Source organism: Crocodylus porosus, unplaced genomic scaffold (genome assembly GCF_001723895.1).
Source record: "Crocodylus porosus isolate Cpor-Errol unplaced genomic scaffold, CroPor_comp1, whole genome shotgun sequence".
Lineage (NCBI taxonomy): Eukaryota > Metazoa > Chordata > Crocodylia > Crocodylidae > Crocodylus > Crocodylus porosus.
Window position 1 is genome coordinate 102,931,257 of NW_017728947.1, and position 22,950 is coordinate 102,954,206.

Consider the following 22,950-nt stretch of genomic DNA (forward strand, 5'->3'; position numbering starts at 1 on the left):
CTGTCATTATATGCTCAGTGCCAATGGTGTTGTACGTGCTGTACCCACACAGCCGGAGACCTAGTAAGTGCCCCAAGAAATTCACCACTTAAAGCAGGATCAAGGAAAAGAACATTAATTTTGCTAGAACATATGAGTGCAGAGTCAGCTGCAGCTATCATTCAATGCCTGCCATAAACCTTTGGGAGATTTCCAGCCCCGCTGGGAACAGAAGGCTTTTTCTCTGCTGGGCCTGCTGTATGCAGTCCTCCTGCCTTGGATGTTCCTCTGAGCTGGACAAATTTTTCCAGCCTGCCAGTGCCACTTTCCAAGGGAAGGGGACAAAACAACAAAGTGCATTTCATTCACTTCACCAATTGCCTACAACAATGCTGCACATGGCAGTGAGCCCACAGCTAACAACCCATTCTTGACATCAAAACAGCCAGATCATCATGATATGTCCCTGGCTGCGGGAGGCCTGAGCAGGCGAGGAGAGGCAGATACAGCACCTGCGTGCTAGGGAGCTCCAGGGGCTGGCTGAAGAAATCATCCTTCCTGGAGCCCCCCACCAGACACTGCATCTCTGCACCGCCTCACCTGCAGGCCCGAGTCTGAGAGATTATGAAGCAGAGCGTGGCACATGAACTGGTGGTCGGTGAAGAGCTGCCTGGTGACATGGTCCTGGCTTCCAGTAAAAGGCAGATAAAAAAGGCATTGCTTTCCTACCTTTACAAGACCGGTACATGAATTAAAAGGCAAGTTAGTCCTCGCAGCCAGGAAGGTGGACGATGTCCCCCCATGCCCATTGCCTACTCAGGCATGGTTCACCCTTTGAGACTGTTGGACACCTGCTGCCCTCAGGTATTCAGGGCTAAAAGACTCAGGTGCTAAAAGAAACTGTTCCTGCCTCCTGCCCCGGCTTGAATACAGAGCTCTGTAATAGATGCCCTGCTCCCTCCACTGTGTGTGGGGAGACGCGTGCCTCCGGATCGGCCGAATCAGCAGGAAATGCTAAGGACAGAATTGATTAACACCCCCAACCTCCTCCCCCGGATCATGTCTATAAGTGCCCAGTATTTCCAGAGATGCCTCAGAGGAGACCTGCTGCCCTTTCACTGATTGCTGATCCCTGGGCCTGTGTCTGCTCCTGAGGGCAGCCCATTCTCCCTCTTTAGCTGGGCAGGAGCAAATTAGAGGAGGAACTGTGTATGCTTTACGGCCCAGGCACTTGGGAAATCTGGGGAGTGTAATGTCACTCATGGCATTTGCTTGGGCGTACCTCCCCACCAGAAATAAACCTTCCCTCCTGGTCCGGGGGTGAGGTACATACTAGGCTCCCCTATGGCTGTCGCGGTCAGTCTAGCATATGGCGATTCATCAGCACTTTGACCCCAGCACATAATCTCCTCACCTGCATTGCAGCTCAAAGCTAGGTCACATGAACTTGCCCCCAGAAAATAAGAGACATCCATCTTGAAATAATTCTCCATAACTTCCCATCAGCTGTTGTGTATGCTTGCTGATGGCACCGGAGAGGCACTCCATGCTTGGGATTAATATCTACCCTTTATTGGAACCAGCTGCATAATGTAGGTTTCGTAAATCAAATGTTAATGGACGAGAGTCTGAATGAGGACAAGCTGGCACAGACAGGGAATAAAAGACCCCAGACAGCGCTTCAGTGAATCAGAATCAGGCTCTGTGACAAACGTGCTTTAGCCAATGTTGCCTATGAAGACTGGTTACACGTGCACTTTTAATAGAGACAAAGACTGCTGAGAACCGCTATGCATGGGAGATCTACCAGTTTGCCTCTCCACTGTTTTTTAAGCTGGTTACACATAATATTAGTATTTAGTATTTCCTTTGTGTTCACTGAGATTTTTTTAACCAGGTTAGAGACCATGATCATTCAGTTTTCCAATCCTGATGCAGTTCTATATAAAACTAATCTGAAATACATAATCCCTCTCTATGGCTGTGTGTAGTTGAAACAAGAGGCGTGTGTGCACGACACTTTAAAGCAGGCTAAATACTTTTGCACTGCTTTAATGGTGTCGGCGTTTGCACGCCTCGGTGGCACATTGCGCATTAATTCCAGCCACTGTAGGAAATTCGGTGGTGTAATGAGCCTTAAATGACTTAGGGCACAGCAAACTAAAACTCCTTCAAAGAGTTTTGATTAGCTGCCCCTTCAGCTGCGGAGCGAAGCACCGGGCTCTGTGCAGCTCCGCAGCTCTGTAGGAAGCCCTGCAGGCAGCTTGGCAGCAGCCCAGGAAAGCAGCTTCACCCAAGAAAAGTGGCTCTGCCAAGCTGTGGACGCATGGGGGGGGCCCCCAGCACACTCCCCGGCAGACCCAGAAGTGGACCAGAAGTACTTCTGGTCCACTTCTGGGTTCACCTCCGAGCACATGCAGGGCCCCCCACACTCCTGTGGGATGCTCCATGTGCCCCAGCATCACCGCGATCATTAGCCGCACCTGCTGCCTCAAGGTATGTAGAAAAATGTTTTAAAGCTGTGTCTATGTCCGAATCAGCATTGAATCTTCAGATTCGGATTTGGCCAAATCGAATCAGGAACAGTGACCCGAATCAAACGGATCAAATCACTGTCCCTGATTTGGAATCCAAATCAAATACGACCCGCTTCACCCTACTTTCTACTCCCTCATCCAAGTCACTAAGGAAGATATTGAACAGTACCATCCCAGGACAGAGCCTTGGGGGACTTCGCTGCCCACATTTCTCCAGGCAAAAACCAACCCATCCACTACCACTGTCTGGGTGCATCCCATAAGCCAATTTTCCACCCACCAGACTGTGCAATAATTTACACTGCAACTGTTTAGTTTATTTATAAGAATTGGCCTTTGACACAATGTCGCACCCTTTTTGAAATCTAGGTAAATAACATGTACCTCTAGTCCTTCATCCAAGCATTTTGTGACCCGGTCGTAAAAAGAAACCAGGTCAGTCAGGCGGGATCTACCTGTTATGAACCCGTGTTGGCGGCTGCTTAGCATTATTTTACCTGCTGGTCCCGCACAAATATAATCTTTAATTTTCTCAAAGGTCTTGCCAAGGATACAGGTGAGGCTAACCACGCTATAGTTACCTGGTTTCTCCTTTCTCTCCTTCTTGAAAATAGGGATCACATTGGCCCTTTTCCAGTCCTCCAGGACCTGTCCTGAGCACCACGAGTGCTCAAATAGTTGTGCCAGTGGTCCCGCTATGACTCCAGCTAATTCCCTAAGTACCCTACAGTGAAGATCATCAGGGCCTGTTGACTTAAATACATCCAACTAAGTGCCCCTTTGCTAGGTAAGCACTACCAGTTGGTGGGTTGGTATCTATCTTGCGCTTACCTAAAGTCCCATTGGGATGCATGCTTGTATCCGTGTCCAGGAACACAGATACAAAGACATCAGTTGATGCATGCCAGTGTGTTTTTTGCCCTGCTGACCACGGCCTCACACTGATGGCTCATATTCATACAGTGGTCAGTCATTACCCCTAGGTCCCATTTGGCTGTGGTGCAAGTCAAGCCGTTGCCACCAAGCCTATATGTATGCTGAGGGTTGTTTGCCCCCAGAGGGAGCAGTTCTATTTGCCCTGCTGGCAACCTCATTGCACTGTTGGTTCATGTTCATCTTCTGATAGATGGTGACCCCCAGGTCCCGTTCAGATGTTGTGCCAGCTGCTGTACCATCACCCGTCATGTAGTTATGATGAAGGTTCTTCCTACCCAGGTGAAGAACCCTGCACTTCTCCCTGTTAAACCTCATCTGATTCTGTTCCACCCATAAATCCAGTCTCTCAAGGTCATCCTGGATCTTTACCCTACCCTCTGATGTGCTCGCATTTCTCCACAGCTTAGTATCATCTGCAAACTTAATCACTGAGCTTTTCACTCCCTCATCCAAGTCATTGATAAATATGTTAAAGAGCACAGGTCCAAGCACTGATCCCTGGGGGACACCACTGGAGAAGGCCCTCCAGATGAGGCCATCCCATCGATTACAACTCTCTGAGATTGGCCTCTAAGCCAGTTGTCCGCCCACCTCACTGTAGACTGGTCCAGCCCAGAACCCTCCAGTTTAGTTGAGAAAATCTTATGGGAAACAGAATCAAAGGTGTTTAATCGTTTGATAGGTATTTTGCACCTATAGCTGGTCATAAGGTAATTGTGCAGTTAACCAGTTAATTGTGCAATACCTGTAATGTGTAGAGGGGGCCTTAGTAACTTAAGCCAGCTGGAAAACAGAATTCTTTTTCCACCAGCAATTCTTTCTCTTCCAATTTTCTTTTCACCTCAAAGTTGAAGTTTCAAACTGTACCGTGAAATGCGAATTACTAAATAATTCACTATGATGGTTCCAAAATGATCATATCAATTTTTTTTCCTATGAGGTTGAATCATTTTAATTTTGACTTTCTCTGTTTTACTCTGACTTTGTTAGAGTGTAATATAAAGCTTGGAATGAATGATCTCATTCCTGAACTCTAAAATGCTCTAAACAGTGCCAATAATATGGCTGTTCCTCCACTTCGCCTGTCTTGCTTATTTTATATTGGCAGAAGGCAGGACTGGTGGCTCCCCTTCCTAGACCCAAGTCATCCCTCATTAGACTCAGGGCACTCCATGGAAAATGCCAGCTCCTAGCTTTCACTCATTTCTGGGTTATAGAAAAATAATAGAGAAGTTCTTCTATTGCAGATAACTCAGGAAGATTACAACAGGTCTGAATGGTTTTGACACTCTGGATTCCTATTTGAAATGTCTGGGTTTATTTTGTGAATTGTTTGTAGGTATTTGCAGGGCTAACAGTGTCTGGCACCTCCAAGCACTCTTAAAGGGATCTCTTGGCACTCCAGGGTTGAGAATCACAGTCTTAGAGACTAACTGGTTGAAAGAGAGCCATGAGCTTTTGTAGGGGAAAACCTACTCCCTCTGTATTTTATACTGTAAATTCTATGAGTGTCTTTACACAAGCTCCAGGGTGGAGCAGGGGGCACTTTAATTAGAGCAGCTCTAAGAGCATCACATGTATTCAGCATCCTGCACTTCAAAATGGCAGTGGGGGCACTTTAACTAAAGCTTGTTCAACGAGCTTTAGTTAAAGTGCCTCGCCACCATTTTGAAGTGTGTGGACACTGAATACGTGAGCTGCGGAGGCTGCTGGAGCATGCTAATTAACATGCTCCGGCAAACTTGATTAATTGAGTCTGCTCCAAGGCATGCAAATTAGCACCCATCTGAGAGCAGACATCTGGTGCAGGTCAAGGTGTCCTATGGGGCAGGTACTGTCTATTACTGAAGAGCGCTTTAATTTGTTCTCATAGCAGGACCCAGGATGGTGAGAGGATGTAACTACGTAACTTCAACTAGAAATAAAGCACAGTGTGTTCCCAGTGAGGGGAATTAAGTATTGGGGCAGCTGAGCAAGGGACATGGCAGATTCTCCATTCCTTGAAATCCTGAAATCTAGCCTGGAAATCTTTGAAGTGATCTGCTCTCACGCAGCCATCAGTGATTGGGCTTGATGCAGGAATCACTGGGTGACATTCCCTGGCCCAAGTGACCTGCAGAGGCTCAGACCTGATCCTCACAATGCTCCCTTCCAGTCTTAAAGTTTCTGAATCATCACTAGCAAAATAGAGTCCCCAGCTCGGTCCAGGCCTATTTGTGTGGCGACAGTACAAATAATGATACTAGTAATAATAGGTAGTCTGAAGCAATGCATATATGGAGTGAACTGGTACACACAGTAGCACAGGGGAGTGCTAGGGCTCTCCTTACTAGTGCAACTCCATTAACACCCAGGTTATTTTGTTTTAAAGGTATATTTCTTTTCTGAGAGCTGATGAGCGCTCCCTCCCTATCCATGCCTGTGTCACATTTCATCTGTAATTCATTTTGCCCAATTAACTTGAGGCTATGTAACCTCCATCCGTGTGACTCAGCAGACTCTGGCTGTAAGCATCAAATGACTTGGAGAGTCATCTGATTTACAGAAGCCTTAGTTATAAGAGCCTGTCACACTGCCAGCCCAACCTCTTGGACTGGGAGGATGGCTGATTTGAGAGTCAAGCCACTTATGAAAGCAGATTTTCAGAAAGATGCCTCTATTAGAGCCTGTGAAATAAACTGCTAGCATCTAAAAAGCACAAACTGGACAGACAGCCTTATTTACTTGTAGTTCCTTTTGCACTTGAATTTCCACCCAGGAGCCAGGCTGCTCAGGAAACCTTGCCGCAGCAATTAGAACTACCTAGGAGCAGTATAGTAAAGGGGTTTAAAAAAAGAAAGAAAATTGGCTGGAAGTTTGGAATGAGAAGTAAAATTTTCCATGCAAACAGTGTAAGAGGAGAGGAACAGCTTAGGGCTATGGTTCTCCGAAGGGCAGAGGTTTTTATACAGGTTTTTTTAGTCTGGTAACATAGACATTATCACTTACCTTTTTCCAATAAACAAGACTGTTACGGAGTCTACCAAAGATGCTTATGTCAGGTGTGGGCTGTGTTGTACACACACAGGCTTGATGTATTCATTTAATTTGGTAAGAAAAAGCAGATACCTTCACGTTTTTGTACTAACCCCCTCCCCGTGTGTTATATTTCACCCTCCTAAAAGGGAGACATTCTGTTTCGTGGATGGACCAATCTAGCAGACACGTCCTAGACTCATCTGAGAAGCATTATGGTTAGAACTGCCTTTCTGTGCTCATATGACTAGATTAGAAAGCAGTTATCCATCCTTTAGAGAAGACAGAGCCAGATTTGGAAGGGAATTTTAGGGTCTGTGCATGCAGTATGAGTCTGCACAAGACAGATGCTTGAGCTCACTCTGCACACACCACCTCCAGAACCCAAAGCAGTGTAATCATAGTCGAGTGCTGCATGCCGGATAATTAGCTCAGCTGAAAGGCAGGGATTATTAGCCTGGTGTGGCATTGCACTACCAGCTCTAGAGCTAGTGAGAAGAAAGCTTATTTGGGTATCTCTGCACAACAGTGCCTTACGCTGTGTAGACATCAGTGTGTGAGCTAGTGTCTTTGCTAGTAGCTTGGACAGTAGTGTGTTGTGTTATGTAGACTTACCTTAGGCACTTAAGCCCAACACTTTGGCACCACCTTGTACATTTAGGCCAAGTCACCTCGTGGCCCTAAATATTCCTAAGCATATGCAGACACACTGGGCATGCGTGCAGCTGTCTAAAGCCTGACAGGCTTGAGCAGCAAGACATTTAGCTGATGCCTGCACCTCGGACATTCATACTGCTGGCATTTAAAAGCAGGTCCTGTGGAGGCATTGGCAACATGTAGGGGGTGCATGCGGGCACAACCCCTGCAAAAAGTGTCGTGGTCGCTGCTCATCTCCCCCCACCCCACTGCCTACACCCCTGGCAGTGTCTGCGGTCAGTCCCCAAATTACCACTGGCTGCCACTGACACTGCTGGCAGTATGTGTGGGTGGTCGCCAACCGCTGGTTGGTGTTCTCTACCCCTCTCCCCTTGCATCGCTGCCACCGCCTGCAGGAGCTCCCCACTTGCTGCCGCCATACCCCTGCCGCCGCCACCGCTGCCGCCACCTGCAGGCAGTCACCATGCCGCCCCAGCCTCCGGGGGCACACGGCATTCATGTGCGGAGGAGATATTTTCTGAACCCTACACAAAAGATGTCTCCTGCCCCCACATTTATCCAATGGGCTAGAAATTAGAGTGTTTACCTAAGATGTGGAAGACTTAGGTTCAAATCCCTCTTCTTCCTGGTGGAGCCCAGATCCCCTGTGCCCTAACCAGCAGGGTGCGGGGAAGTATGCGCGGCCTTTCCTGCTGAAGCCATTCCACTCTCTATAAAACACTTGCATAGTCAAGAGAACCTAGGTCTCCCTACTCCCAGTTGAGTGCCCCAACCAGCAGGATACAGAGTGCTTCTCATTCTTGCCCAGTAAATGAAGACCAGTGGGCTTAAACCACAGCCATCATCGGTGTCTGAGGACCTGTTCATACACTTAAGGTTAAACATAGGCTAAAGCACTCCACTGGCCCAAAACCTTGCAGGATGAAGCCCTTTAGATGCTAGATGACTCTTCACAAATGCACTGTTGTCCTGGCTGAATTCCAGGTCTCGTAGCGATATTCTGCCCCCTTACATTCCCCCTTCCTCCGTGAAAGTATCAGGCAGGAAAGCCGTGCAGTGTTAAAGAGCTAATATCATTTCTGTGGAAGGAAATTCCCAGAAACATTCAACCTAGTCCTTGGAGCCTGACTTCCACGGTTGGCGCCATGACTTGGATAGGACTGCTTCTATGGTTTGATTGATTTGGGAGCAGGCAATTTAAAACTCCTTGAGATCTTTCAGGATCAAAGGAGCTCAGTCAAGGTAAGGTATTATTACCACTATTTCTTCAGTTGCCTTACTTTTCTCTAGGGGAAAATAATTTTGAATGCAGTTCATATCTCGAGGGTAGCGTATGCTAAAAAAGAATTGTCATTTATTATTGGATTTAATATCATCTGTGGAGGAAGAAATGATGTGAAAGTGCCTGGGGAAACAGAAATGCAGTAATAGGAGTCCCTTTTGGCTGTGTGAAAAAGAGTCTCGCAGAGACAGAAACTGGATAAAAGGGAGTGAGTGCTAAATTAACATTCCGAATTAGGGCGGTATCATAAAGCAACACTTGTGTAGTGAGACAAGTTGACCGCCCCCATCTCCTTGCAGAAGCTCGTACTAGTATGAGCTTGTTGTTCTTATCTTTCTATATCCCTCCTGTCCTCAAGCAATTGATTTCTTTCCAACAGCCTCTACGCTCCTTTACCACTTGGAAATTCAAAAGCAGTGGGGTGAGTCTACCATCAGGATTGCATTACTGCAGTTGAGAGCTAATTTGGAAGAGCCGGAAAATTGCAAAGGTAAGTGGTGAATTAAAAAATAGTAATTTATATCAGCGTGTACACACACACACACACACACACACACTGCAGAGGGCAAGGCTGGGAGCAAACAGCTTCAAATTGCAGCAGGGGAAATTTAGGCTGGAGACTAGGAGGAACTTTCTGACTTTGAGGATGGTCAGGCTACTTGGAGAAATTATGGAATCTCTACCCCTGGAAACTTTCAAAAGCAGGTTACACAGACACTTGGCTGGAGTGGTTTAGTCAGGGATGATCCTGCCTTGATCCAAGGGGACTGGGCTACATGATCTGTGAGGACCCACAAAGCCTTACTTTCCTATGATCCTAAGGCCACTGATAACCTAAATTTAAGCACCTATCCTATTCACTCCAGTGGAAACTAGCTTCCCAGTACCAATGAAAATCCAGCCACTTATTCTGGTGTTTGAATCCAACAAGAAGTCCAGTTTTTGGCACTCAAATTTGCAAGTGACTGGAGGAGTGTATTATGGGTACGCTGGGTGATTACCACCAGGATTAGAAGTTACCTTGCATTTTTTTAGGGGCTGGAAAATCATAGAATCATAGAATCAATGAGTCAGAAGGGACCTAGACAGATTATCTAGTCCAACCCCCCAGCCATGGGCAGGAAGGAGCACTGGGGGTGGCAAGGGTCATAAGACTCCAGCCAGGTGCCTATCCAGTCTCCAACAGGTGCCTATCCAGTCTCCAAAAGTCAGCCTTCTTGTTTCCATTCTGCTTTGAGGTCTCCAGATTACTCTGCTATCACATCCCAGCTCTCTTGGAGGACCACCATAGCATTGTGCTGGTTTGTAAAGGTTCTTGGCCACTGTGGCGAAGTGGGACTCCCTGCTTAGCCACAGTGCTAAGGTTCCCCATTTATTTGCCTTTAGGCACGCCCTCCACCTGACTCACCTGCCATGCTTTGTTCTTAATTAATTAAGATGTTAATTAAGGCAGGAGGCTGCCCATTTGTGCCCTGATGCCAGGGGGCACTATCTATGGCTCCATACCTCCCCTACACCACAGCCCAAGCCTCGCAGATGGAATCCAGATGTTATAGTGCTCCTGGCCTACAGCCGTACCAAGCTTAGGCCGTGCCGTCAGGCCTCAGTCACACACACATTCATAACCCTCTCCTCTCACTAGGGGCTCTTCACCTCCGTGCATTTCTGGGGCCACCCCTCACCAGGGCATTCTTATCCCCTCACTCGGGGCTCCACACTGCCCCCTCGTGGGGCTACTCATTTCTGCCCCTCTCACTGGGGCTTCACAGGGCTTCACTCCCCAGTGGGCTCAGATGGCCGTAGCCATGCCTGGCCTCACTCTCCCTCCTCGGGGTCTTGCACCCCACAGGGCTCAGGTGGCCTCAGCCGTGCCTGGCCCTCAACTATCTCCAGTGTTACTTAACCCACCCAAAGGTGAGGGCTGGGGTTAAGGCACCCCTACCTGCCCTTCACCGGGGTGCTAATGGGCCTGGCATTTCCTGGGCGCTCCCACACCACTGAGAGCCCCACCAGGCCACCCACTCCTGGCAGGGTGCAGTTTTAGGTCATGCCCAGGACCAGGAGCCTCCAATCCATCCCCTATAGCTCCTCCCTTAGCTCCAGATGTTACGGAGCCTTGCAGCCAGACAATGTTACTACCTGCCTAGCCAGCAGGGAACTGAACTCTTTATATAGGCAGCCAGAGATCTAAAATGGCTGCCTTAATCAAGCACTCGCTAGGTGCTTAGCTCCGGTCTTAAAGTGGCAGGCACCCACAGTGCCCTGCCACACACCTTCGCCCTTAAAATGGTACCTGGTGGAGGTTTCCCCGGCTGCTCCTCCAAAGCAGGCTCTCCTCAGAGCCCATGAGAGCCCTCAAGTGGCGAGTACCCTAAAGGTGCTTTGCCACACACCTCCCCACTTAGAATGAGATTTGGGGGCTTCGCTTGGCTGCCTTCCCTGCTGGGCTGGGCCCCAGCCTACTGCAGCCCCTGCCACATGACAAGCACCCCAAAGGTGCTCTGCCACAACCACATATGGCAACATTTGCAAAGTGGCCCCTATATGGACCTTGGGAACAGGCTCCGGTGATGTCTGGGCTGTGATGTCACAGCATGCCGGGCACACACTGGTACAGAAACCAGCTCCCTAAAAAGTTATAAGACACAATATGAATTATTGAGTTGTTTTCAGCTGCTGTGTTATGGGTACCCCTCTTAACTTAGTTGCCAGAAGTCAGCACCAATATCCCCTCTACCTCTTCCCCCAACTCCCCACTTCAGTAGAGTGTTGATTTTGGTACTTGCAGATCACTTGTAACATTCTCCCTCTTTCACACTCCCATCAATATAATTTCATTTATTGGGGGTCTTGTCTTTCCCCTGGCAGCAATGATACTGGCTGTGGGGTCATTCTGCACTGGCACAACATGGCTACAGTGCAGGAACTGGCTTTCTGGTTCAAAATACAGACTGGAGGTTGCCAGAATTGGATCCTCCCTTAGTGTTGCTTAGGCTTTAGAAAGCCATAGCATATGAAAAACAGCTGTGTCCCTGCATCCCGCTTGTGATTACATGTATAATATTATACACCGATTCTCATTGCTCCCTATTATTAAATCCTAAATTCAGCTTGGCACTAAAGCCTGTCAGGTAGGAAAGCAAGGTGCTCACACCATGCAAGCAAATGCATGAGCCAGAAGGCAGGAATGTCTTGGACAGGTGATACCACGTCAGATTGAGCCAAAAAAGCCATCCCACCTCTGGGTTACACACAGCAGCACCCGGAGAACAGAGGTGCCCAGAAATCAGAGGTGCTGAGTATGTGGGGGCCTGAGGACCCTGGCCCCCGCTTAGGCTTCAGGCTTGTGTGAAACTTTTCACATCTTAGCCTCCTCCCAGCAAAAATAAAAGTCAGTGCCTATGCCAGAGCTTGTCTGTTTGACGACTTGGAGCTAATCCCCCAGCACAGGAAAATGAACCAGAATATAAGTGTTAGCTAACTGGGAACCTAGTTCTGCCAGCCCAGTTGTCTGTGATTGCTGTTCATACTCCACAACTGTCTTCCCTCTCTCACCCCTGACTTAACCACAGAGCATTGTAATTCTCCTTTCAGCCTTGGTGCCCTTTAACTCCTTGCAGCATATGCTGCCTGCATGTTTTTTTTCCTCCCCTGGCCATTGTATTTCCACAAGTTACAGTGCAAAAGCCTCCTGGACTGCTGGTGCTCTCCCCAGGCTGCCCTCCTCTGCATACCACATACAGAGCCACACCTAGCTCTGGTTTTGCAAGTCCTGCCCTGCTGTCAAATTCAAAGCAGAGGCAGCACTGAACAGTTTCTTAGTGCAGGGAATAATTTTGTGGCCAAAGGATTGTGAAAAGCCGGAGATCCTGGAATTCTTTCCTTAACAGTAAGTACAGCGTGTCAGGCCAAACTTGGCAAAGCTGGTTCTGGCTGATGTTATTTTCACCTTCCTATGCCGCAGAGGCTGGTGGTCATCCTAGAGGGCACCCAGTATCCTTTGCAGGTGCCACCATGCTGGGGCTTTCTTGCATGCATACCAGCCTCTGGCTTCTTTACTATTCACTCCACCCAGGAAGAGCACAGACCAACTGCAGATGCTTCCTCAGCCTGATGAAGGGTATTTGTACCCGAAAGCTTGCAAAGAATTTTTCCAACTATTTGAGTTGGTCTGATACAAGATATCAGATTTAGCCAAAGTGCTCCACACCTACTATACTGAGCATAGTCTGGCTGTATTGGCACACTCCCAGCCTGCCCCAGCCACACCTCTGCCCTGCCAGCACATGCCACCATTTGAAGTTGCTCCCCTACAACTAGCATTGCTACTGTCTGGTCCCCTGAGCCATTAAGCCCTGCTTGACTCTCGCTCAGGAGGCTTGGAACTGAACGAAAACCTCAGCAGCAAACTGATTCATCCAAGCACATGTTTGGACTCGTGTGCAGTGGCAGCTGACTTTGGGAGGCCTCTTTGACAGGCTTGAGCTGCTGAAGGAAGATAATATGGGCTGGATGCGGCACCAGGTCCAGTGAAGAAAACTCTTTGCTGCAGGACTGTTGTAAGGACTGTTCTTTTCACCTGCCAACTTTAACGTTTCAAAGCCTTTAAAAGGAAAAGCTTGCTCAAAACACAGTCCTGGCTGGAGAGATTAGCAGAGTATCCACAGTTATTGTGCACAGCTGGAAAATCTGACCCTGGCTTGAATGTCTTAGGTTAATTGATTAATTAGGCCTACAAATGACGTGGCTAATGGGCCTGAGGAGCGAGAAAAAGGCTTGCAGCTCTGCCCTTTAGCACTGCAAGCTCCACTCTTCCTGCCCTCCATTTCCCCCTCTGGAAGGTCACACCTCACATCTGAATACATAAACATCAGAGCAGGACTTTTTATTTAAAACATCCAAGACAATGGGACTGCTCTGGAGTTCTGCCATTGATTTCATAGGGGACAGGACTGAGCACAAAGAAACAGAGGGAAGTTGCACAAGCGCGTGTTTGTTTTCAGGAGTTTTTACCAGCTTCAGTTGGGATTGTGGCCACCTTGTGTTAGACACTGTCCACACCCCTCCTCCCCAGTCCACACTCACGCTCCCTGCCCAAAGGGGAAGCATAGAGTAGGGACATGCTTTGCCCAAGGTCCCCTGGTACCCAAGAACAGAACCCAAATCTCCTGAATCTCAGCACAAGGAAACGCTCAGAGCCAACTGGGACTTATTCGTGGGCACTTCCAGCCCAGCTTTCTGGGTTCCCCCAGGTTAGGCTGTGATACAGGAAGATGCAGGCAAAGCAGGTAGGAAATTATCAAAACTTTCCTTGTAGCAAATAGAGCATTACATCCTGTCAGGCTTAATGGCACATGCAGAGCACAGCGTATAGGCAGGGCCATGAATCGAGTGCTGTGCTTTGGTGGAGACTAATAGTTTATTGCACCTGTTTTTCCCCTCATTTACATGTCCTTCGCACCAGTATAACACTGCTGATTCCTACTGCAGGTCTGGAGAGAGAAAAAAATAATACCAGCTTTAAATTATGTATGTTTACTAAGCTCACTCTTACCTGTTTCATTTGTCCACTCTTATACTAGTATAAATTCACGTTTAGCATTGTGAGGGCTTAGCTCTACTTCTGCAGGTGGAGGAAGAGACCAACAAAGTCCCATCGGTTCTGCTGATGCCGACTTTTGTACGTCTGCCCACAGGACACAATTTTATGTCTGTCCACAGCCTGTTACTCCTGATATATCATAACGTAAGACAGAGGAGAAGCAGATCCCCATATCTTCCTTTGTGGCTATTGTTAGTTGACCTATTATTAGTGGCTGCATGGATTCTTCTTCAAAAAATAATATTTGTGGTTTTATTAAACATCATTTCCTATTAATTAAAATATGTACAAAGGTCATTTTTTCCCCCTGTTCAGTATGTTTTATCAGAGGTTGTTTCTCTTTACAGCGGGCAGGTGATATGGATTAATACAAACCATGAGCTTTATGAACAGCATCCTTGAGATCCTTGTTTTACCTCCTACCTGGCATCCTCTCCTCAGCTGATTATTCTCACAGCACCTTCACCCCCAGGACTTTAAATAGACTGCACACAACAGTGGATTAAGCTTCATAATACTCCTGTGGCAGATCCCAGTTTAGACAGGAGGCAACCAAGGCACAGAGAGGTGACTTGCCAAGCAGCCACTGGTTCTGGGTGCCCAGTGGAGCACGGGTACACCTGGTGTGCCCTGTCCTCCAATGGAAGGGATGGTGGTCAGGCAGGTGCTGAAAGAGGGGCCTGCCACCTGGGAGCAGTTCCCTCTCCACTCTACAGAGCCAGGCCGAGACCAAGCACTTAACTATATACGAATTTAGTGCTACAATAAATAAATATAAATAAGGAACATGAAATATTTACAGTAAAATTAACATGTGACACCATATAATAACCTGCAATCAACATATTATACCACTTTTAGGGACTATAAAGACATAAACCGGGTGGCTCACAGCATATACAATAATAAACCCCTCCTGCAGGAAACAAGCATTAACACATTGGAACAGGTAATCAAGGCATCAACACAATAAACGCATATGAGGATCAACTTAAATAACCCAGGTAAGTTGAGATAGCAATACCATATACATACACAGGCAACAATACAGGTATGTTCCAATAATAGGCAATAAACACATATAGACAATGTAGACAGATAAACCCATATAAACTCCCCTGAGGAATACCCATAACTATATTAACCGCTACAACATGAAACAACAACAATCACAAAATATGGGGTGCACTCAGCACCTCACGGGGTGTTTCTTGGAGCCCCTCGCTTTAGGGCCCTGGGATGTGGACACGCCACCTCCCACAATGAAGGCCCTCCTTTCCCAAGCCCACCTCCCCTGTGGCACCCACTTCCTCAGTAACTCACACTTCTGCTTTGAAGCAGCCAAGGCTCATCCCCTGGTAGCCAGTCCTGCAAGGACCTCTCTCTGGCGGTGCCTCTGGCTCCCCTCAATGGCCTGGTGCCCCACATTGGGCACCCAGGGCGCTCCCATGGGAGCTGAGCCCTTACTGGCTCCAGTACCCCGGCCTTACACCGGGGGTCCTTCCCTTTCCCGGGCCCTGCTCTGGGCACTGGGGCTCTTTTAGTTTAATGTGAAGCCACACTATAGAGTTCCTGTTACTTGGCCTAGAGCCGGGGCTATCTTGAGCAGTCTTGAGTTGCTCCCAGGGTGGGCTCTCCATGTGCCAAATTGCACACCGTGTGGGGCCTAAGCAGCCTCGAGCTGCTCCCAAGGGCTGGCTCTCCGTGTGGCGATCTGTGCACTGTGTGGGGCCCAAGCAGCCTCGAACTGCTCCTAGGGCTGGCTCTCCATGCGCCGATCCATGCACTGGGTGGGGCCTGAGCAACCTCAAGCTGCTCCCAAGGACTGGCTCTCCATGTGCCAGTCTGCGCACTGTTGGGGCCTGAGCAGCCTCAAGCTGCTCCCAGGGCTGGCTCTCCGTGCGCCGATGTACACACCAACTACCCAGCCGCTCACCGAGTTCACAGGCTCAAGCCGCCTCGAGCGGCTCCTAGAGCCTGATCACCATGCACCGATCCGCACACCGTCAAGGCTCAGGTAGGGTCCCGAGGACAGTCGTCTCCGGAGTTCGTCTCTCCTCGCCATCCCTTATCATGTCTCTGTCTCCCACATGCTGAGCACGCTCCCCTTTTATATGCTTCAGGAGCTCCACCCCCAAAGTTCTCCGGACCTGGCTGGGCGCGGTCTCGAACCAGGTCCAAACTGCTCCTTGCTCCCTGCCTTCGGGGAAAGGTCATGGCCTTGCTTTCTCTGCTTGCTTCTGATTGGTGGATGGGCTCCACCAATCGGAACTGCAGAATCTCAAGCCCAGGACTCATTCAGAGCTCAAGGAGTAAATCTGCTGCACCGGTTTGAGAAGCAGAGTGCCTGTGCATTTGCAGATCCCTCTGACTTCATTTGGAGATGCTGGTGTCCAGCACGTCTAAAAGCAAGGCCCAGACTGACCTAAACCATAGTAACATTTTGTTGTGTCATTTGAGGAAATAGATTGTTGTCTACAAAAGCTTGTGGCTCTGAACCAGGCTTCCAGGCAAATTTATTTTGTACTTTTTGGAATGAAATGGGTGGGAAGCAACGCATTCTCAGCATTGTTGTTATATGGATTCTTTATCAGGTCCCTGCTGTTTAAGCTCTTGAAGCAGGCGTGTAAAGGATACAGCATACAACAGCCCTGAAACTTCCCAGCAATTTCAAATATAGGAGGGAAACTGATGTTATGTTTGTTTTAAGCCAGATTTACATTTTTTAACTGGTACCTTAACTTAGCGCATAATGTGATTGTTTGTAGTACTTATTCTCCATGCCCCAGGCAGATATATCTCTTTCCTGCTGTTTTAAAATAGGAATGACAGTGTTCAGCTACATCATGGGGATCATGAGCTAACATTTAACCAAGGCTCTGAAGCTGTAAATTGATATTTGCTGTAAGGAAGGAATATTGTTGTGTAGCAGTGCTTCCCAGGCTAGGGACCACACATCGGCACTGGTCTCCAGAATACTTTTGATGTGATGCAACATGTTGACAATCACAGCGGAGACTAATGGCTGGGAAGCAAGTTTGTTCAGGGGGAGATTTCTTTTTGGTGGAGATTCAGGCTGGACATAAGGAAGAATGTCTTTACTGTCCGAGCCCCCAAGGTCTGGAACAACCTTCCATCGGAGGTGGTTCAAGCACCTACACTGAAAACCTTCAAGAGCAAATTGGATGGTTATCTTGCTGGGATCCTATGACCCCAGCTGACTTCCTGCCCTTTGGGCAGGGGGCTGGACTCGATGATCTTCCGAAGTCCCTTCCAGCCCTAATGTCTATGAAATCTATGAAATCATTGCTCACATCTTTTTAAAGGAGGAAGTAATTATGGACACTGTGAAGTAATGATGAAATACAGTATTAAAGGAAAACAGTAACTTCATCCTGCTCATTCTTAAATTAGTTCACCAACTAAAGTTGATCTAAAAGCTTAGTATTCTCCAAATGCACTCTGCTGGGACATTAGCCCCCGTGTGCAGTTATTTTGGATGCTTATTTATAGGTCAGTATCTGCCCACAGCATTCATGTAGCACCAATCTTAGTATTCAGGTGATGGCAGCTACATTTAATATACTGCTAAGGAGCAAGGTTTTACAGTCTAGTAATGCATCCAGTAAGATAAATGCAAAAATCAGTGGAAAAAATCCCTAAAAACACCACAGTGGTGCAACCGTTTCTGTAAAAGTTGAACCCACTTTGACTATCACAGGCGCTGGCATTTTGATGCATGACTCCAATTCTACTTTTTCCTCTCTGGTTTTGAATTAGAATTTGGTGAATATTAAAAATCCTCCAATAGAAGAATTCTGCCCTTTCGGTGTGTATGACCAGGCCAGAGGACATCGGTTATAATTGAATAACATCCCAGACCTTTCCCACAGACATTTACTGTGGAAGCTGAAAAATTAAGCTGACTGACTGTGCTCCTTTCCAGTCATCCAAATAGCAGTCTCCAGGGAAAGAAACATCTAAAAGCCCCAACAAAAGCAAATTATGGGGAAAATAGATGCTCAGATGAAATGCAGATTTTGGTGACTCGCTCCAAAATGCTCTAAATAGTAAAGGTTCAAACAATGCCTTGGGCAGGAATTCACAGACAACTGTCAATGTTTTCTCATTCTCTTGCCTGAAAGACAACACAGGGGAAAGTATTTTCAGTCTACAGGCATTATGCTGGGAGCACGTGTCCTTTTAAGTATGAATGAGTGTAGCACAGGTGTTAATTGAGACGATACTTAATGTCTCAAAACATATCCCATAATGAATCTGCATGTCAAGTTTTTAGGATGAGATCCAGCGAGGCGAGTTATGTGCTTAAAAATAAGTTGTAGATGGCGTGTAGTTGCCTAAGTTTGGAAAAACAAAGTCCAGGAAACCTCTACTGTGGTGACTGCAAACCACGTAAGATGCCCAGGGTTATTAGCCTTGAGTGTGTCTGCTTTTATCTAATGATTGTCTAATGCTCTGTGTATAAAGTCTCCCCGAGAATCGTGCATTCGTGGCCACGCACTGCCCCAGCTTAAACAGGAAGGACGGGGGAGCCTTCTTTGACATCTTGGGGGTCAAGCCAGGCTCATGAGAGACGGGTTCAAATCCTCTCAGGGTAGGAGAACACAAATCTCCTATTTCCTGGGGAGTGCTTCAACCACTAGACTGCAATACATTGGGAAGTGACAATAGGGGCCCCATCAAATATTGCACAGACAGAAAACACTGCTCAGTTAGGTACCTGCTCTCTGGAGAGGGCTCCAGCCTCTGAGTCCCAAGTAGACATAGCACTTAATGTGCAGCCCTAGTCTTAGCTCCAGATGGGCAGGAGTTTCAGCGTGCCCCTGGGCCCAGCATTGCCTCTCAGTATACCTGTAGGCAGCTCCCTGCTGAGCACATGGCATTTAATAGATTGGCTCTCCGAGATCCTCAACTCTCCCCATCGACTGAATAGTTGAGCCTAGGGCCCTAACTTTGTCTCCCTGAATCAGTAAGCTGAGGACAGATATTGTACTGCCTCAGTTGGAGCCTCCTCAGTTGCCTCCTTAGATCTTATCCTTAGACAACATTGAGCAGGACAGCTATTATTACAGCATGGTAATGCCTAGTGATTCCATTGCAATCCAGCATGCCACCATGCTAGACGCTGTACACACATGGTTTAGGAAGAGGCGCTCCATGCCTTGAGGGTCTTACAAGCTACATAGATTCCCAAGGGGCTAACAGAGTTTATGCTCCCCACCCTTATACATCTTTTGGCCAGTGTAACTCCATTAACTCCAGTTGTGTTCATTCCTAATTTATTCCAGCATAAAATGGAGAATCAGATGCACAGGGGGAAAAATACTGTTCGCTATATCTTACAGATGGGGAACTGAGGCAAAGAGCGGTTGAGTGACGTGTCAGGGTCACATGAAACAAAGGTGGGCATCGAGCCCAGATTTCTCGAACATCCATAGAGTGCCTCCTTCCTCTCAGGAAGTGCAAACTCATCTTATTCTAGGATGAATGAGAGGTAACGAGAAGCACCTGAATATCACTGGTTCTCCTTGTCATTCATTCCAATCCCTTGGATTTCTGTATGAGAGAGATCTTTTGTCTGTCATGCTCTTTCCAGCTGCCAGTGCAAGATGGGCTAATCTCCATAGTCTGCACCAAAGATTCTCAATCAGGGTGCCGCAGCCAACGCCTACACCTGATTCACAAGACAAACCCAGCGATTTCAGATAGAAATCCAGCTAAGTTCTGAGTTGTTTGCAATAAAAGAATTGCTCTATTATTTCTCCATAATCAAGAGACAAGTGAAAACTAAGAGCTGGCATTTTCTGAGGGGTGTCTTAAATCTAAAAAAGGGTGCCTTGAGAACCACTGCTTGTGACCCACCAGGAAAAGTTATGCAGACCCTTGGGGGTTCAAGACATAGTTTGAGAAAAGAGCTATAGAAAGCCTGGCTAGACATGCAACCTGGTCCAAACCCCTTGGCTAGACCTGTGCAGCACACACAGTACTGATAATCGAGCCAACCAGAGTCAGATGAGACGCCGTTGAAAAACATCAGAGTTTAATTGCAGAAGATGCCCTGTCACAGTACTGCAACTGCTGAGCATGTGCTCTAAATAGGCTGGGTATAAAATCCTATCTTTCATGAACTGACCCCTTCTTGCTTATACATCTTCAGTGAAGCTATAAAAGCCAGAATTGCAGCATGCGTAGCTTGCAGTCTTAGGAGTGATCCATTTAGAAGCTGGCACAGTGGATAGAAAAGGTTTAAGGAAAGTCTATCATTTTTTAATGAAGCTAGATGCGGGCAGAGCAGTAAACTCTCCATTACTGGGTTGTTGTTAATGTCTCCGCTCCGTAATGTGCACACGATCCATAACTACAATACCTTTCCTCTCTGCCTCCACCATTAAATCCTCATGTAGTTCTTTCAAAGCCAATCTCTTTCTATTTAAGGCAATATTAAAAGGCACTTCTACCTTAGATTTAGTCCATCCCAGCACTTTTCTTGACTGATCTGCAAGTAGCAGAAGAGGATGTATGGATGTACAAAGGAACACCTTGATGGGGTGGTAGTTGGTTGCACTGCCTCATGATGCCCAAATGCTTCTTGCTGAAGAAAGATTTAATTTAAACAGTGAGAAAATACAGCAAATGCAAACTAACTCCAAATTATTACTGAGGCAATGCAGGCAGAAAGGCGGGGGGCACTAGGTGACAGTTTATATCTCTCTTTCATGTATTCACAAGACAAGGTGAAATCAACAGCTCTGAGATCAATTTTCCCTGCCAAGTGTTTCCTATCCCCTCTCTAAAATGCTGTGCTATCCATTGAATGGCCCTTACTTTCTGCCTGTCCAGGACTGAACAACCTGAGAGCATCTCCTATCATGAAGGCTCTTTCTTAAACCAAAAGGCTTTCAGTGGCTATCAGAGCCTCTCTTTTAAGACTGCCTCAGTGACCTAAAACTCTGTGACAACTTGACTACCTCTGTGAGCCACACTAAGGCCTTCACATTGAGCCTGAAGTACCTCCATCATGTTTTTGGTTATCAACCCACAGTCCCTAAGACCATTTTCCCCTGACATCAGCTTGGCCCCTGCCACCCCAGGCCACCAGTGAAAACATCTCTCTGCTTCTCTTCAAATGCTGCATTACATCATACCACCACAACCTTCAGTGCTACCTCTGATAGCTGCCAAGATGCTCTAGTGTTCAAAAGGCAAGAACCCACAGAGCCAGCCTGACACCCAGGAGAGCAGTGCTGTTCCATGCTAGGTCAAGTTATCTGCCTGTTTTGTCTCTGGTCTCTATCTAATAGGTATCAATACAGTGCACAGAGTATTATTGACATATAAACAGTTTGCTATACACTCACCTGGGACACCTGGTTTCAACCCCTGAGTCTGCTGCAGAACTGGCGTCCAACCTCAAACAAGTTCCTTAGGCCCAGATCTTCAAAGGTGTCAAGACATTAAATACCTTTGAGGATCAGGACCTTAAACTGTCTAGGCCTCAGGGTCTAGCCATAAACGGAGGATGAAAATCTTTTCTTTTGCCTGTCCTTTGTCTCTCTTATCTCCTATGCACTGAAATTGTGGGGCAGGAACAGTCTTTATCACAATGCCGGGGAAAATAAGACCTGAGTTTGGGCCACCACTGCTGTAGAGACACGTGTCATCTTTTTGCCACCAGAAAAATGGTCATGGTGGCACAAAACAAAAGCAAGCAGACACCTGTCTGCTTTGTCACACCACAGATGTGCACAAATGTCTGTGGCCGTATCAAAAGGGAGTATTAATTTGTGCCACTATTTTGCAGCAGACTGCAAACAGCCCAGAGCTGTCTACCGGGGAATTTCAAGATCAGGGCCCCGAAGCTCTGGGAGTGGCTGCCTGGGTTTTCCCACTTCCAGAGGTGAGTCTGTAGTGTGAATATTGCTGATAAAACACACCAGATTCTAGAGCAGTAGAGCAAACCCATATTGCAAGCGGCTCAGCTACAGAGAGAAACGTCAAGAATTGTTTCTGAAGTATGAACAATGCTGAGATTGGCATTATGTAATCTCACTGTGAAAAATTCAGGAAAAATGGTGTGATTTGATAGCATTTTTGATATGCTATACCTGAGCCTTTTGAAAGCAGGCAAGCTGAAGGTATGTGGCTAAACAGGAGTGTTATAAATAGCTTCTAAGGACTGGTGCCAGTTCAGGCTGAATGAATTCTCTCCATGGATAAAAAAGGGAGCAAGGTTGGGCACACTGGACTATAACTCACTCTTATATAAGTTTGCACACGCACGCGCGCGCGTGCGCGCGCGCGCACACACACACACGCACACACACACACACACAGAGTCTTGGTGATTCATCCAACAGGGAGGGTGGATTTCATCTCTCATTCTGATGCATGGATGCCAGTTCCAGTCTTCCTTTCTCCCTGCAGCACGTGACAAGATCTCAAGAGCTCCTCCCTGTGTCCATGGCACATCCACCCATGTTCAGAAAATATTGGCCCAGATAATCTGCTGCATGTGGCTTATCCTGGGTAAAGTAGAGTAGCGAGCTGACAGCACACCTGTTACAGGTCTTAGGATCTCTGCCTGGACCTAACCCTGGAAGCAGGTGAGAGCAGCCCGAGGAGGAGGAAGCAATCCCTGCTCTCTTTGCATGAGCAGCACACAGAGGGCAGGGAGGAGCTGAGGATCTGGCTCAGTGCAGAAGAGAGGATCTGCTGCATACACTCAGGAGCAGGATTTGGCCCCTTGGTTTCTTTACCAGAGAGACTGCACACTGGACATAGTGTGAAGAGGTGCAGTTGGACAAAGCCATCATTTTATGATGGGGTAGCTTGTGATTAAAAGATGCCAATTCAAGTAAAGCAATGTGTTTCACAAGCATGCATTGACTCCATTGATGTCCAAGTAGAAAAAATGCTTAAAC